Source organism: Callithrix jacchus, chromosome 21 (assembly GCF_049354715.1).
Source record: "Callithrix jacchus isolate 240 chromosome 21, calJac240_pri, whole genome shotgun sequence".
NCBI lineage: Eukaryota > Metazoa > Chordata > Mammalia > Primates > Cebidae > Callithrix > Callithrix jacchus.
In genome coordinates, this window is record NC_133522.1 from 14,755,400 (window position 1) to 14,773,035 (window position 17,636).

At 32.1% G+C, this 17,636-nt stretch overlaps 1 protein-coding gene across 3 annotated transcripts in view; it reads left to right on the forward strand.

Annotated features, from left to right (window-relative positions):
* Positions 1 to 17,636, forward strand: part of ROBO1 (roundabout guidance receptor 1) — a 1,154,664-nt gene that overhangs the window by 55,801 nt on the left and 1,081,227 nt on the right. The window lies entirely within an intron of this gene.

A 17,636-nucleotide genomic window follows, 5' to 3' on the forward strand; every position in this document is an offset into this window, starting at 1 on the left:
GTCCCATATGGGCAAAGTTCATGGTGCCACCCCCAGCCCCACAAAAAAATTACAATAGTAATGTCAAAGTTTACTGACCACAGATCACCATAGCAGATATAATAATTTTGAAATATTGCAAGAATTTCCAAATATGACGGGAAGAAGACATACTGTAAGAAACATGACACCCACAGACTTGCTCAACATGAGTTGCCACAAAACTTCAATTTGAAAAAGTGCAATATTTGTGAAGCTATAAAGCAAATTTGAATAAAACAAGGCATGCCTATTGTGCAGGGGTGGTAGTAGTAACATTAGCAAGAGCAGTAGCATTAATAGAGGAAAATAAGTCCAGCATAATATCATTAGTATTGTTAATGCTTATCAATGTATGCTTAGATATGAGGAGACTTTAAAGTTTTTCTTTTTCATACTTTTCTATTTTAAAATTTACTACAAAAAATTACTGTTTTTCATCAGAGTAAAAACAAAACCCCCAAAATTAAATGCAATTTAAATAATGACTTCTGGGGTAAATTTATTCTTACAGGTAATCTCTGTGTGTAATTATAATGTTTTACTTAACATCTTCAGTGATTTTTTGTAACTTATTAAACTTTTATATACATTAGTGCATTTGCTTGTACAACATAACAAGTCAATGAACAGTATAGTTCAGCTGTTATTCACTGTATTAGCACAAAGAAACTGAGCCACAGAGTTCAATGACTTCTCTAGCAGAGCTGTAAATGAATCCAGGATTACAGAGGTCCAACTACTGGAAGATCAGCTATGCCACCTCAGGACTCACAAGATTCATTTTATCTGAAGTAAACAAAACAGTTCTATTCAGTATGTTTTTTCAATTTATTCTAAGTAAATTATTATAAAAAATATAGAAAGGTTCTCAGTATCCATTTTATTCACTCATAAATTTGGTAGCTCTTATGTACAACTCATTACCAGGTGTTTTACTCAGGGATAATGATTCAAAGATCCTGTATACACTGGGCCTGGCATCATCAAGTTCAAAGTACCAGAGGAACAAAATTCATTTGTTATAGATATGATATTTAAACTAAATTTATAAGATTAATAATTGTTGGAAAGTAGGTTCATTTGCCTCTAGACCAAATATCCACTGTCTGTTATATGACTTAGAACACTCGAACCAACATTATATGCTACTCTAGTTTTTTTTCTTTTCATTTCATTCACTCTCAACACTCAACCATTAAATGTTTAGTATTTTACACAATTTTACTATAGTTTTATTTATATTCTTAACAATTCCCTTGCACATTATTCTGTTTAAAACCTTCCTTCAGAGTCATAGTCCTTCGTTTCAAACTGTATCTTTAAAAGTTCCTTTTGGCCATTTTTAGATGGGAAATGCTTGCAGATTTTGTTTATCTGCATAAATCTTTATTTCATTTCATTCCTGAAAAATGACTTTGCTGCAAATACTGTTCGGTGAACTTAGACTGTTTTCTGGCTTCCATTTTTGCTGCTGAGTAGTTTGCTGATATTTGTGTGTGACGGGTCCTTACTTTCTGGCTGCTGTAAGATTGTGTGTGTATACATGTGTGTTGCAGTTTCACTACAAGATGTCTAGGTGTGAGTTTCTTTTTTTTTAATCATAACTAGATAGTATACCTGTAGCTTCATGTGTTTTATCAGTTTTGAAAAATTCTAAGCCATTATGTCTTTGAGCTTCCTGTTATGTCTATGCTAGAGTTTCCCAAGTCATGTTCCATATCTCTTTTCCTTTTTGCTAATACATATCTTCTTGCTTAATCTGTGTTTTGTAAATTATTTCTTCAACTCCTTTATTGGTTCATAAATTTTCAAGTCAGCCCTGTCTTTCTTCATTCAGAGTGCTATAACAAGTTTCATAGACTGGGTGGCTTATAAACAACAGAAATTTATTTCTCACAATTCCAGAGGCTAGGAAGTCCAAAGTAAAGGCACCAGCAGATTCTGTGCCTGGTGAGGGTCAACTTCCTGGTTTTGCAGAAGGGTGAATTTATTCTTGCTGTATCGTCATATGGTGAAGAAACTGAGCAAGGCAACTGTCTGGAGCCTCTTTTGTGGGGTCAGTAAGCCTATTTTAGTGGTAATTGAAGCAATGATCTAATAACCATCAAAAGCTCCTAATAGCATCACCTTGGTGATTAGGTTTAAACATGTGAATTTGGGGCAGGAGGAGGGACACAAACATTGACAGTATAACAAAAGTGATTATGCACAATCCACTTATGGTGACATCCAGTGTCTAGTGTCTAGTAAAAGTAGTTGTCTGACCCATTGATAGTTTATGTCTCTTGAGATATGTATATTTATTATATTAATGTTATTTTTGGTATCAGTATATATTATTAAAACTTTTTTCTGAAATGATAATTGTCTAATATTTTAAAACCTTTTTCTCTATAATTTATTCTCTCCCATTTATCTCTCATACCCACATGAAAATTCTTTGTACACCTACTTGCTAAAATAATTAGCTACTGATTTCTGTTCTAAATTAAATATATATTTAAAACATAATTATGCATCAGACTAATTGTATAAACTATTAAAAACTTTGACGTTTATATTTTAGCTGTAATATAATAGGCCAGGTCACTCTGGAGAACAAATTAAGATCTTGGAAAAGAAATGAGATTATGTAGGATCCATACCGACATGAGAAAACAGTTGTTAAATATCAGTCATGCATGTTTACACTGATCTTGTTTTGTTTTGCTTAAGTTAAAATGAGTATTTTGTGGATCATGTACTTCTAAACATTTGCTGAAGTTAAAATGTGTCTATTTTATGGATTGTTTAATTCCTACCTTTTACATTTAAAAGATTAGTGTGTGTATATGTGACTGTGAGTAGCAAAAGTTTGATTTATATTTATGTTCTCTATTTCCCTTTTGGTAATTGAATTTATCCAGAAAATTTTTGACTCTGATAATCACTGATGTAAAGAAAAAAAAAAAAATACAACTCCCCCACAATGACTTTAAATCTTTCTTCTCCTATTCATCAGTTTTGTTTCTTTTGTTTTGTTTTGTTTTTCAAGACAAGGTGTCTCTCTGTTACCCAGGCTGGAGTGCAGTGGCAAGATCACAGCTCACTGCAGCCTTAGTCTGCTGGGCTCAAGAAATCCTTCCACCTCAGTGTCCTGAATACTGAGACTCCACATGTGCAAAACACCATGCTTGTGTAATTCTTTTTAATATTTTGTAGAGACAAAGTTTCACTGTGTTGCCCAGGCTGGTCTCAAACTCCTGGGCTTACCCAAGTCTCTGATCTTTGTCTCCCAAAGTGCTGTGATTACAGTGTGAGCCCATCATCCCCTGCCAGTTTTGTTTCTTGAACAAAATACTTGTCCTTTTTTTCTTCATGTAGAGACACAAAATTTTACTGCTATCCTCAGGATTTTCAGCTGGGCTTGAAAACTAAAGTGACATATAACAGATCAAAATGAGAAAAACATGCACATTTATTTAATTCATGTTCTTTTTGTGGCAGAGGCACCTTCATAAGAAAATAAAGACCCAAAGACGCAGTTCATGTTGAAACATTTTATACAAAATTGGGGGAAAAAAATACTACATTGTGAAAAAAACTAAATTATATGGGGAAGCTAAAAGAAGAAAATAATTATTTTATTAGAGCCTGGAAAGAATCCTCTCCATCTCATCTTCCCAGTGTTGATAAGAATGCAGCTTTAATCCTTGTATAGGGAGGGCAGTTTTCATGTGAAATTTCCTCTCCTGCTTTTAAGAAACACTGACACTCAGAATGATGTTGTAACCTGCTGTTTATCAGGTGCCATTAACACAAAATGGTCAGTACGCCACAGCAGCGTATTTTATGGTGGCACATTCTTAACTCTTTCATCAGTGTCTTAAAAGGAAAAACAGAATACCACCCATTGTATGAGAACTTAAAATTAACAAAAAAATCCAACTAGTGATCCTTTGGAGCTAATATAAATTATGTTGTACTCTTCTTACTTTTGCAATTTTAAGATTGGTTATATATTTTTTCCAAATAGCTTTGAATTATTTGTGTAAATTACCAGTGTTTTGATTGGCCTCATTAAATCTCAGCATTAAAAAATTATTTTTGGCCAAGCGCAGTGGCTCATGCCTGCTGCCACCATTCGATTACTTTTCACCAAGTCCCTCTCACAACACTTGGGAATTCAAGATAAGATATGGGTGTGGACACAGCCAAACTATATCTATGACCCCATAGGATTCATCTCAGATGTGCAAGAATGGTTTAACATTTAAACTTTAATTAATATAATTTATCACATCAACAGGATAAAGATGAAGAGCAACATAACCATATCCATAAATACAGAAAAAAATTGCCAAATCCAACATTATTAATGACAAAAATGATCAGTTATATAGGAATAGAGGAAACTTCTTCAACTTGATAAAGAATAGCTACAAAACATTTATCCACAAACTCATACTTAATCATGAGAAACCAGAAACTTTCCAATTGAGATTAGAAATAAAGCAATGATGCCCATTCCCACCACTTGTTTTCAGTATTATTCTTGAAGTTTTAGCTAAAGCAACAAAACAAGAAAATAAAAGGTGTGCTGATTGGGAAGGAAAAAAAACACAAAACCAGTGACAGACATGTTTGTATAGACAAACTATATAGATAGAAAATGTGGAAGAATCAACAAAAAGCTTCTGGGGAATGGCTTGAACCGGGGAGGCAGAGGCTGCAGTGAGCCACGTTCATGCCATTTTACTTTAGCCTGATCAACAAGAGTGAAACTCCTTCTCAAAAGAAAATAAAAGGAAGTTATTTTGTACATATTGTCAAACTTATTCTAAGGTTTATGTGAAAAGGCAAAGGCCCTAGCAGAGCTAACACAATTTTTAAAAAATGAAAGAAAAAGAAAATCCCTGGGAGACTGATACTATCCAAATACAAAACCTAACTATAATTTTACAGTAATCAAGACGATGCAGTATTAGTAAAAGGACAAACATGTAGATCCATGGGCAAGTAGAGAGAGCCCAAAAATACAGCACATAAATAAATATGGCAATCTAATGTTTTACAAAGGATCACAGACAAAGACAATACAATAGAGAAAAGACAATCTTTTAAATAAAAGTTGCTAGAATAACTGGACATCCCCATGAGAAAACTAAATCTAGACAGGGACCATACAGTATTAAAAAAAAGTAAGTAAAAATAGATCACAATATTAATGTAAAATGCAAAACTAAAACCTTTATATTATAAGAGAAAATATAAATGTCCTTGGATTTGGCAGTGACTTTTCAAAAGCACAATTTATGAAAGAAAGAACTGATAATTAATTTTAAAAATTATATTTAAAAGTTTTGTTCTGTAAAAGAGACTGTCAAGAGAATGAGAAGACAAGCCATAGAGTGGAAGAAAATAGCTGCAAAAAATCAAAAAAGGATTATTATCTTAAATAGGTAAAGAACTTGTAAAACCTGAGAAGAAAAGCAAAACAACATGATAAAATGGGACAAAGACCTTAATAGATACCTTATCAAAGAAGATATACAGGAGGCAAATTAGCACATAAAAAGAAGCTCCATTATTATATGTCATCAGGGAAATGCAGTGAACAACAATGAGATACTGCTATATACCTACACTTATGATTAAAATACAGAAGACTGGCAATTCAAATGCTGATGAGAATGTTGAAAAACTAGAACTCTCATTTATTGCTTGTGGGAAAGTAAAGTGATGTAGCCACTTTGGAAGACGTTTTGATGATATCTTACAAAACTAAATATACTCCTATCTATGACTCAGTGATCACCCTCTGGGTATTTGCTCAAAAAACTTAAAAATTTATTTTCATGCAAAAACTTTCACATGAATATTTATAGCAGCTTTAGTCCTAATTGCAACATCTTGGAAGCAACTAAAGTATCATTCAGTAAGTGAAAGGATACATAAAAGTGTTAATCCAGGCAATAGAATACAATGAAGCATTAAATGAAAAAGCTATTGTCATGAAAAGACATAAAGGAAACTTACATGCATATTAATAAGTGAAAGAAGCCAATCTCAAAAGGCTTCCAGCTGTATGATTCTAATCGTATGATATCCTGGAAGTTAAACTATGGAAACAGTAGAAAGTTGAATGGTTGCAGTGGGTTAGAGGGTATGGGAAAGATGAGCAGGTAGAACACAAAGGATGATTATTATTATTTTGAGATGGAGTTTCGCACTTGTTACCCAGGCTGGAGTGCAATGGCGTGATCTCGGCTCACCGCAACCTCCGTCTCCTGGGTTCAGGCAATTCTCCTGCCTCAGCCTCCTGAGTAGCTGGGATTACAGGCACGCGCCTCCATGCCCAGCTAATTTTTTTTTTTTTTGTATTTTTACTAGAGGCGGGGTTTCACCATGTTGACCAAGATGGTTGACCTTGTGATCCACCCGCCTTGGCCTCCCAAAGTGCTGGGATTACAGGTTTGAGCCACCGCGCTCGGCCCAATGGATTCTTAAGGCTGTAAAAATACTCTGTATGATACTACAAGGGTGGATTCATGCTGTTACAAATCTGTCTAAAATAGAATATATAACACCAAGAGTGAACTCTAATTTGAACTGTGGACTTTGGGTGATAATAATGTGCCAATGTAGGTTCATCAATTGTAGCAAATGTACCACTTTGGTGGGAATGTTGATTCTTTGGGAGGCTATGCCCATGTGCAGTGGGTATAGGAGATATCTCTGTACCTTTGTCTCAATATTGCTGCTAACCTAAAACTGCTCTTTCATAAAAGCCACCTTAATTATAGTATGGAAAATATTTTAGAATTATGACCGTAGGTGTCATTATATAAAATAATAAAACTGTCTAACATAAAAATATCTGCCACAAAACAACTATCTATTCTTTTTTTTTTTTTTTTTTAATCAAAGAATGTCTTTAGAATTTCGGCAGTGATATACACAAAAATCTAAGTGGTCCAGTGAAATTCTAAAAGATTTCAAAAATAGAAGCATTAGACCAATTTACCATCTAGCTTAATTATAAGCAAAGGTTTAAAATAATTTCATTCTTCTAAGAGACCCTATTTCTGTTTTGTTTCTTTGAGCATTGACATTATATTCATTTGTCAAAGAAAACAAGTTTAAGTTGATGTAAGAGATTATACAGACTTTTACAAATGAAATTTTCTATAAGTAAAAATGGAGTATTAAGACAGTACACATGCTAAATACTGCTTAGCTATTTTTATTGTAATCAATTCTTTAAAATTATGAAGATGATAAAGTAGCAGTTTCTGAAATAATGTTTCATATTTTTTCCAGGAACACTCTTTGAAACAAAATGTAATTACTAAATTTTATACCTTGAACATTAGTAAAAATTTATTTTTTTATTATATTAAGAGATTCAGGATTATTTAAAAAGTTTATCAGACACACATAGGACTCAAAGCTGTATTTTGAAAGATACATAAACTATCCTTATTAAATAGATTAATTATAAATAAGAAAGGATGTATTCCATTCTAAAATATGGATACTGATTATGAAAATAAATTTTAAGACATTTTCATATGTTCTATGTTAGGACATATGAAAATGATAGAAATGATAAATTTTAAGTCATTTTCATAAGTTAATAGTTAGGACACAACTGTTTAGATTTTGGACCCTTTAGAATTTTACATTAGCCTTTAAGACTTGATTTATTTCTGTTTTCTCTTCTTGATGGCATTTCTAAGGTTCCTAAAATCACATGCTTCCTAACTCACATCCAAGGGAGTAGTAGGTAACCATGATCTCAGTAAAGTCCTTTGAGATACCCTGGTTGATCTGCTTTAGGCCATCTTCACTAATGGAAGGGTTTTGCCTAGAAGCCATGAGTAGGCTGAAGAGCAGACTTAAATTTCCAAGATCCACAGGGATTCCAAATTACATTTGAACTCTTGGTTTAAAAACATGGGCAATGGATGCTGGTGAGTAATTCATAACTGGGTATTATACCACTGATAACACGGCATAAACATTAAGTGTTTGAAGTTAAAGCCACTTTACCTGGGTTGCAATCTGACTGTTGCTTATTAGTTATGTGAACTTGGGTGATTGTTTTTAGTCTTTTCATGCTTTTGTTTTTACATCATCAAAATAGAGATAACAATAATGCCTATATTTTAAATTTCTATAAAGGTTAGTTGAATAATCAATACCAAAGCCTGAAGAGGGAGGGAATGGAATGGTTATTGGGTCCCAGGAAAAGTAGCGGGCATGCTACAGTGAACTGAGAGGATCAGTGACCATGAATGGATCACAAAGTATCCAGCACAAGATTTAAGTTTGAAAAAGAAGAGGAAATGAGTTGTAATTTTTTTGTCAATTATGTTGTGTGAAGTGGGTTAACCTAGGGCTTTTTAAATCCCTTCACCATGTCATCTCTTAGCATCCTCACGAATTGTCCACCTGAGCACAACTATATCTTTTTATGCCAATTAGACATTGTCATCATTTAAAATTTTACCAACTCAGAAAGCTGCTTCTTCCATACTCTCTTCTCTTACCATCTCAACTATAGCTTTTGCTTCAAATACTCTTGGAATTGTTCACATCCTTCTGACTTTAGCCATTTTCTTTTAATTATGTATGTTGTGATTTTTATGTCACTAGTTTCAATGATATTTACCTGAAGATATTTAGTTATATTTATATACAGTGTAACTCAATTGTGCATCTTACCACACCAACAGCAGTGGTGTGATCTGATAGGAGGAGCCTATACATGAGAGGAAGAAGTTTAGATACATAGTCTACTTTGTGTATTCTGCTTTATAGAATCTACTTTCAATAACAGCCCTACTCATAGTTATATAAAGTCAGCCATATAGGTAATTTAAGATGAATTTAATTTTAGTAGTATATTTAACATAATATATTCAAAATATTATTTCAAATATAATCGGTAAAAGAACATTTAAATTATTTATTGTGTTAGATCTTCAGCATACATTGCATGTTTTACATGTACATCTCAATTCGTACTAGGCAATCACTCAATGTCCATGTGTTGCTATGTATTGGGCAGTCTGTTAGCTACCATATGGAGCAATGAAACTCTAAAATTACTTGATATATCCAGTTGTGTTTTTTCATCTGTATAATAATAATTAGAATTATGTTTGGCAGCAACTTTTACAGACTGAAAATAACAATAGCCAACAAAGGGCAGAAATGTATTTCTCTATTTTGTAAATGCCTAGAAATATAAGGTTAGTTGGCTCTGTTCCACAGACTCCACAGGAACTCAGCCCCCCCCCCCTTTTTTTTTCTTTTTGAGACAGAGTTTCACTCTTGCTACCCAGGCTGGAGTGCAATGACATGATCTTGGCTCACTGTAACCTCCGCCTCCTGGGTTCAAGCAATTCTCCTGCCTCAGCCTCCTGAGAGACTCAGGCCCTTTTTAGCTCACAGTTCTGTCATCTCTATTGAGTGATCCTTGGTATGATTGTCCAAAATGGCAACAGGTATGTCCAGGTGATAAGATAGAAAAAAGGACATCAGTTTTTCACAGAACTAGAAAAAACTATCTTAAAAATCATAAGAAACCAATATAGAGCCCAAATATCAAATGCAGTCCTAAACAAAAACAGCAAACCTGGAGGCATTGCATCACTTGACTTCAGACTATACTATAAGGCCACAGTAACCAAAACAGCATGATACCAGTATAAAAACAGACATTTCAACCAATGGATTGGAATAGAGACTCAAGAAATAAAACTGCACATCTGTAGCCATCTAATTTTTGGCAAAGTTGACAAAAATCAGCAACGTGGAAAGGACTCTCCATTTATTCTTCTGCATATGGTAGCCCTTTATCCCATCCTTTAGTCATTCCACCAATGACAGACTGGACCTCTAGCTTTTACCATGTAAAAAAAAAAATCTCTAGATGAATTAAATATTTAAATGTAAGATATTAACTATAAGAATCCTAGCAGAAAACTTAGAAAACACCTTCTAAAATGATGGCCTTGGAAAAAATTTATGGCTAAGTCCCCAGAAGCAATTGCCATAAAAAAAAAATTGAAATTAAAAACAGCATTAACAAACACCCCAGAGAAAGGGAGAAAATCTCCACAAAGAATGCATCTGACAAAAGTCTATTATCCAGACTCTATAAACAACTTAATTGAAAGATCAAAAAACAAAGAATCCCATTGAAACGTGGGCAAAAGACATGAATAGACACTTCTCAAAAGAAAACATACAAGCAGCCAGCATATATGAAAAAGTATTCAGCATCATTCATCATCAAAAGTACAAATCAAAATCACAATGAGGTACCATCTCACATCAGTTAGAATGGCTATTACTAAAAAGCCAAACAAAAACATGCTGGCAAGGTTGCAGAATAAAGTGAACACTTTTACCTTGTTTGTGGGAATGTAAAACATTAATTTAGCCACTGTAGAAAGCAGTTTGCAGATTTCTCAAATAACTTGAAACAGAACTTTTGATCCAGCAATCCCATTACTGGACATATATTCATTTGATATAGCAATCTCATTACTGGATATATATCCAAAAGAAAATAAATTGTTCTCCAAAAAAGACACCTCTACCCATGTGTTCATCACAGCACTATTCATTATAGCAAAGACGTGGAATCAACCAAGACGTCTATCATTGGTGGATTGACTAAAGAAAATGTGGTAAATAAACACTATAGAATATTATGCAGCCATAAAAAAGACAAAATCATGTTCTTTGCAGCAACATGGATGCAGCTGGAGGCTGTTATCCTAATAAACAAATTAACTGGAAGTCAAATACTGCATGTTCTCAATTATGTGTAGGAATTAAACATTGGGTATTCAGGGACATAAAGATGGCAACAACAGATGCTGGGAACTACTAGAGAGATGAGTAGGACAAAGGCTGAAAAACTATTTGTACTATGCTCACTACCTAGGTGATAGGCTCATTTGTACCCCCAACCTGAGTATCATGCTATAACCCCATATGACAAACCTGCACATATACTCCATCACTCTAAGATAACAATTAAAATTATTTTAAAAAATGGACCAAAGGCAATCAGTAACTACCTTTCAAGTAATGGTCACAGAAGCTGCCATATATCATTTTTGCTTAAATCTCATTGGCCAGCACTTAGATCTAGAAAATATCTTTATTGTAGTCAACCAGTTGGTCAACTGAAAACTGAGAGATCTACAATTATGGAAAAAGCATACATCTTAATAAATAACAGCTCCCATTCAAGGCTTTCTCTGAATCCTCACCTATGAACTCAATTATTATAAAAATAGTACTTCTGGTAGATGTGCTTTTGGAAGCCACTGTGAGAGGAGCCAAGAGGTCTCACTTTTCATATGTTGCTTTCTCCATTAAAAAATTCATATGTATATAGAAGTCAATGCATCACTTTGATTTCGAATGTTATCATATTTATGGCACTTCAAGATTTTGAAATGTCAGAGAAATCTGGTTTTCAGGTATCAGACAAACCTCGAAGGCACACAGATCATGCTCTCTTGCCATGTGGGAGACTCCCTAGGCTTGTACTGTGTTGTTTATTAACATATCATGAAATCCCAGGGAAATTCCATAGCATGTATTATTTTTGCACTTCAGGAAGAAACAATAATCATCAATTATGATGAACATTTTCAAATTTGACCCACAGATACCCTTTAAAGGTGGCATTTTTTTCACTCAAACTTATTGTTTTTATTTTAGATGGTTACATCTTAAAATATTCTACCCATAAATGTTATTGTTAATATGTCAAATATATATTTGTAAATATATATATTAGTTACAAATGTCCTTTAATTATCTTTCTTTGAAAAAACTACACAGTGCAATGAATAGGAAGATACATTCTAAATATACAGATGTTTCTTAAACTTTCATTTTGTGATCATATGTGGCAAGTGTTTATATAGAGGTCAAAAAACCTAGGATTTTAAAGCTTATCAGCACTTTCAATATCTACTCAATAGTTTTTTTTTTTAATTTATTCTTTAATAGTCAAGAGTCAACTCTGTCTGCTTTATGTGTTGAATTCCTCCATAAATTATTAATGTTCTCACTGCCTAACTAAACACTTTAGTTCTTCAAAAAAATTTATTGTGCCAGCAACACTTTCTCTCTATTAATGTTTGTTCCCTTCAGGAATACTTTAAGATTGAATTAGGTAACTTCTTAATGGTGGTTTAACTACAAGTCTGCCTCTTTGTTAACTAAATGGAAAATAAGAGGGAAATGAGAAATTTGGCAATTGACCTGTTAGGATTTCTTCAATAGAAGCATATTCTGTAAAAACTAGACCATATGAAAAATAGTCTGGAATTTAATTCTAACTAATCAAGTTATTATCTATCATATATATTTATATGTAGAAAAGCAAAATTAAAATAGGTGGATACTTTATCCATTTACCTTAGTGATGTATCTATCTTACCTACCTTATTTATCCATTTTTTTAACCAATAATAAAGGTAGAATGAGCACATGAGAAAAATAGATGAAATTAAAAATTATATCCCATTAATGACATCTCTGACAAGTTTTATGTTCTTCATTACTTATCACTACTAATAGTTATAGTTGTACTATATGCTTTGGAAAACTAATTTCTATAAAATTTGTGTCAATGAATATTTTGTGCCACAACAGTCCTCAAAATCCTCATATTTAATTTGCTCCCTAGCATATACCTGAGAAAAGTATTACAAGTAGGTTGTCTCCTAATAGATAAAAATTTAAGTGGCTCCTAATTTTTTATCCTTATGTTGCAATAAAGCATCAAAACATTTTTTTAAATTATTTTTTAATAAAAATTATTTTAAAATTCTAATATTTAAAAATATGTTTTAAAAATATTAGATTGTTTAAGATACCAATTTTTCACCTAAATGCAATATATACATGTTTAACTCATTTTATATTTTCATTTTTTTCACAATGTTGGCCATATTTGAAGTGAGGCCTCACTGAACAAAATTGGACAAAATTATTTCCAAGTTTTACAAATTAATCAAAATGCTAATTTATTGTGCTTACTGTTAATAATCTTTTGCATTTCTGATTAAATTTTCTGTTTCTTGGTTATATTTTCTTGTTATAAACTACATTTTCCAATCCATGAAACCTTAAAATCTGTTATTATTAATATACCATCTCATCCTATGTCTTATTGTGAAAAAGATTTTTAAAATACTTGCCACAATATATTTTGGTCATTTTTTTTTCTTTTTATGTATTTGTTTTTTTTCTTTTTGTACATTAAAATACTTCAGTTTTAGGCAATAATGTCAATATATTATTTCAGACTTTGGTATTTATTCTCCCTTTCTGCATGATCCATAATCATTGAATGTAATTTTATTCTGCTTAAAATATTATTATCATTTCAAAATTAAAAAAATACTGGATATTCTTTTTGTCATTTGTATGGGTGAAGTATGTATCTAATTTTTAAAAAAATATTCTTGAATTAACATTGCTCTTTGCAGAATAGATGACTACATCTATCCATTGACTTACTCGTTCTCTTTTAAGAAACATTTTTGAATGACTACTCCAAACTTTCTTATTAGAAAATGATAATTATATATCGTTTGAACCGTTCTTACTCAGGTGGATACTGTCCTGTTCCACCTGCCTTCCCAACACCGGTTATAACTGGCTGGATAGTCCGTACCAAGGGAACTCAGGTAGACCATGTTGGAAACACTGAGCTTTTGTGTTTTTGCATGTTTACCTTTATTTTTCTCCTACTTCTAGCAATTGTCTGTCACTAGAAAACTGGTTCTCTGCACAGAGAGATGAACCCAGTATCCATTTGAGACAATATATTTATTTCTGATTTTTTTTCATTCTCCAATGAAACCAGAAACAGAACAATTTTCAAAAGAGGGCGAAAGCAAAATAAGATCAACTTCCCAGTTAATACATTCAGAGGTGACGTTGACTTGACGTAATCACAGTCTGAACATGTCTCTCAAACTAATACGATTGCCACTTTTTTCACTGTCATTTTTGAAGTAATGATAGTCTATGAGAAAGTAGAACATTTTAGAAGACTTGAAAAACAGAATAAATGAGAAGATAATTTATCCAGGTGCCATTTTCTTTTACCTCTGCCTCATTTTTTTGAGACCAGTTTAGTTAAAATATTTTAGATATCATGATACCCTCTTTATTCATTTGAATTAGACCTTAGAGAACAATATAAATGTCTAGATGGTATTTACAATTTGTTATACAAGATTCGGTGCCAGGAATGTCTTTTTGTCTTCTGTAACTCGTGTGTGTGTGTGTGTGTGTGTGTGTGTGTGTGTGTGTAATTTAGATATAAATAATATAAATATATTTTTATATTTGTATTTTAAAATATTTATACTATGTAAAATATAAGTTTATATTAAATGTCTGTTTCATATATTGTACGTTGTTACATATATTGCTATCAGCACATGATAAATATATATATAAATACATAAATGTATATTATTCTTATCAAAATAATTCACTTATGCCAAGTTATAGATCAATTCCTTAATAAGGTTTATTAGTTACATTTGATAAGCAACAAAATGTAGGCTTTAGGTTTAATATTACAATACAGCAGACTCTTCTTAGTACAAATAAGTAATTAGGAAAAGTAATGGAATCCGGAACAAGAGAGAGATTAAATATGCAAGAACTTGGGAATCAGCTGAAGGGATTTCCGCCAGAGAGAAATCAGTCTTGGTGATGAAATTACAGGCTGTAAAAATATACAGTTGAAACATTTAGAAAGCAAAAAGTATCACTATATCACAAATACATAAATATACTCACATATTAACATTTTAATGAACAAAATACCCAAATCCCTCCCACATTCTAATTTTTCTTTCAATGTTAAAGAAGTAGATGTCAGTTCTAACATACGACTCTCTCTTCCAGGTACGAATGATGCTATATATATAGCTCGTTTGATTGGGGGAAAAAAACCCATAACTATGTTCACTTCATTCTTACTGGTAGTAAATTTCCTAAAGATGTATTTACTCATGGTGTTTTAGATTGTAAACATGATCACAGCACAAAATGCCTTATATGATTTTTTGTATTCCCAGTACTTTGCTCTAGATTCCTCTAGGTTCCACATTAGTAATAAGGTATTTCAACATAATTTCTTGTTAATAGACTCCATTCCTTCAAAATCGCATGAGTATTGTTCAGTAGGCATTTTTCTGTCACTGGAGTTTTTTTGCATTCTCCACTCGCAAGGTAGTTCTTATTCTGCTCTAGGTTTCAAGTGCTTAGTGTTACCCGTCTTTTTTATTATTATTATTCAAGTAAAATAAAAAGAAAACAGTCTCTATGAAATAAATTGGTAATCAATAGCCCATATTGGATTAGTGTAATTAAATCAAAATTTAAAGTAAAGTCATTGTACTTCTGAATCAAATAGAACAAGCCAACACTGGTGTATTGAATATCCCATATAGTCAAAGGGGTTGTTTAATGTTGCGTTGATTACAATAGAGTAGATTCTTATTACAAATAAGTAATTAGTGCCAAGACAGAGAGAGACTAAATAGGCACTACTTTAAAAAGCTTGGTTTATTCATCTTACTTAGTTTTTAATTTTTGAAAGACAGTATATATCAGTTATCAGATGTTCATAGTTTTCTCATTTGCTTTGTATATCTTTGAACAAAACATAGCACAGAGCTGGCATACCTCAGATTCCCTCTCTTCTCTTTCTTTAATTTAATCAGTATACTGACATGTTCTACAGTTTTAAAAAATTCATTTTTTTTCCTTTGGTTTTAAAATGACAGTTTTCTTTTAAAAAGTGAAAAAACAAATGAAAGTATCAATATTTTTATTATAATTATAATTATCTTTATATAATTAAATTATAATTATAATTAAAATATCAATATTTTTATAATAAGAATTTTTATTATAATTAGAATTCTAGAATCAAAATTACCAAAGTTTATACAATGTTTTATGCTCACATCATTGCCAAATTGCTTTTTGAAAAACCTGAAACAAGTTATACCTCTGATAAATAATTTTCCATTTCTTGCATTCTAAAAATAATTTTTCCGATTTTGTTTCTACACATTTGTTAATATGTAAAAATGTTTCATATTGTATATTGTTACATATATTGTTGCTAACAGCACTTGGTAAGGTAAATGAATATGGCTTTAAAAGACTTAATCTAGAAGTTATGTGTACCAAAACATGTATGAATGTAAATTATTTACTAATCCCCCTTCAAATCCCTATTATTTTAGGGATAACTTTTAAAATTAACTTCTGCTTTATTTTCTCATTTAATTTTAACTTGATGGTGAAAATGTGAGCCATTTATTGTATTAGTTTGAATAATTTTGCTTCAGAAAGAGGCAGAATGTAAGAGCAAAATGGAAAAACTGAAGTGGAGATAGCCCAGAGTGGGGTGGTAAACTGTGTCTTCAACCTTTCACAACATATATCACTGTATTAAGAACAAATGTAGCTTAAAAATTTATTAAATTTGTGAAGACATTATAAAACAATAGACTTAACAGAGAAAAGTAAATAGGCCGATTTTGTAAGCTGTGGTTTATAAATTATTTGTAAGACATAAATGAATGCTAGTTAGACATTCTACTGTCAAAATGAGTGTGTTTCTATAAGGAATTTTTATTACACTTACATAACTAGAATGCATTTGTGCATCCTCCCATAAATCCAGAGTGTTTTGTTGTTGTTTGTCCTGAGAACTTTATGAATCTTAAGGAAGAATATTCTTTGGTTTGTGAGTGATTACATAGAAGTTGTTTCAAATACTTATTTCAGAATCCAATTTTAGCTCTCCGCTTTTCTTGGTACAACTTCTTTGTTTAAAGTTGACACTTAAAATCCAAATTTGGCCATGTCCAAAGCTTAGAGTTAGAAAAATAGTCTGAGTTTTGAAAAAAATATTACATGATTTATGTACCCACTGCTGATGATATTTAATTAAATAAATTCTCGCGATAATAATATAACCATGGTATGAGAGAAACATAATTAGGAGGTAGTACAATTTACAGTATCATTTTTGACGTCCTTGAGAAAGTGAATATGTAAATTAAGTTATTTATCTTAGATTGGTGTACTCTTAAAGCAAATCCAGGGTGGGGCCCTGTGGCTCACACCTATAATGCCAGTGCTTTGGAGGGTTCCAGTATGAGGATTGTTTGAGGCCATGAGGTTGAGACCAGTCTGGTCCACATTTGATTAGAATGGAATTCCATTAAAAATGGAATTTGAGATTCCATTTCTATGAAAAAATAATTATAAAAATTAACCAAGCATGGTAGTATACAACCATAGTCCTTTCTGCTCAGAAGCTGAGGAGGATTGCTTCAGCCCAAGTGTTTGATGTTACAGTGAGCTATGATTGTGCCACTGCACCCCAGCCTGGGTTACAGAACAAAATCTAAAATGCTGCCTCAAAACAACAAAACAAAACAAAACAAAAAAACGTGACAAACACATACACCCCTATGTATTGACATGTATTTCATTAACCGGATAATCCGCTTGCATATTTCCATCAAATTACTTTAGAAAGACCA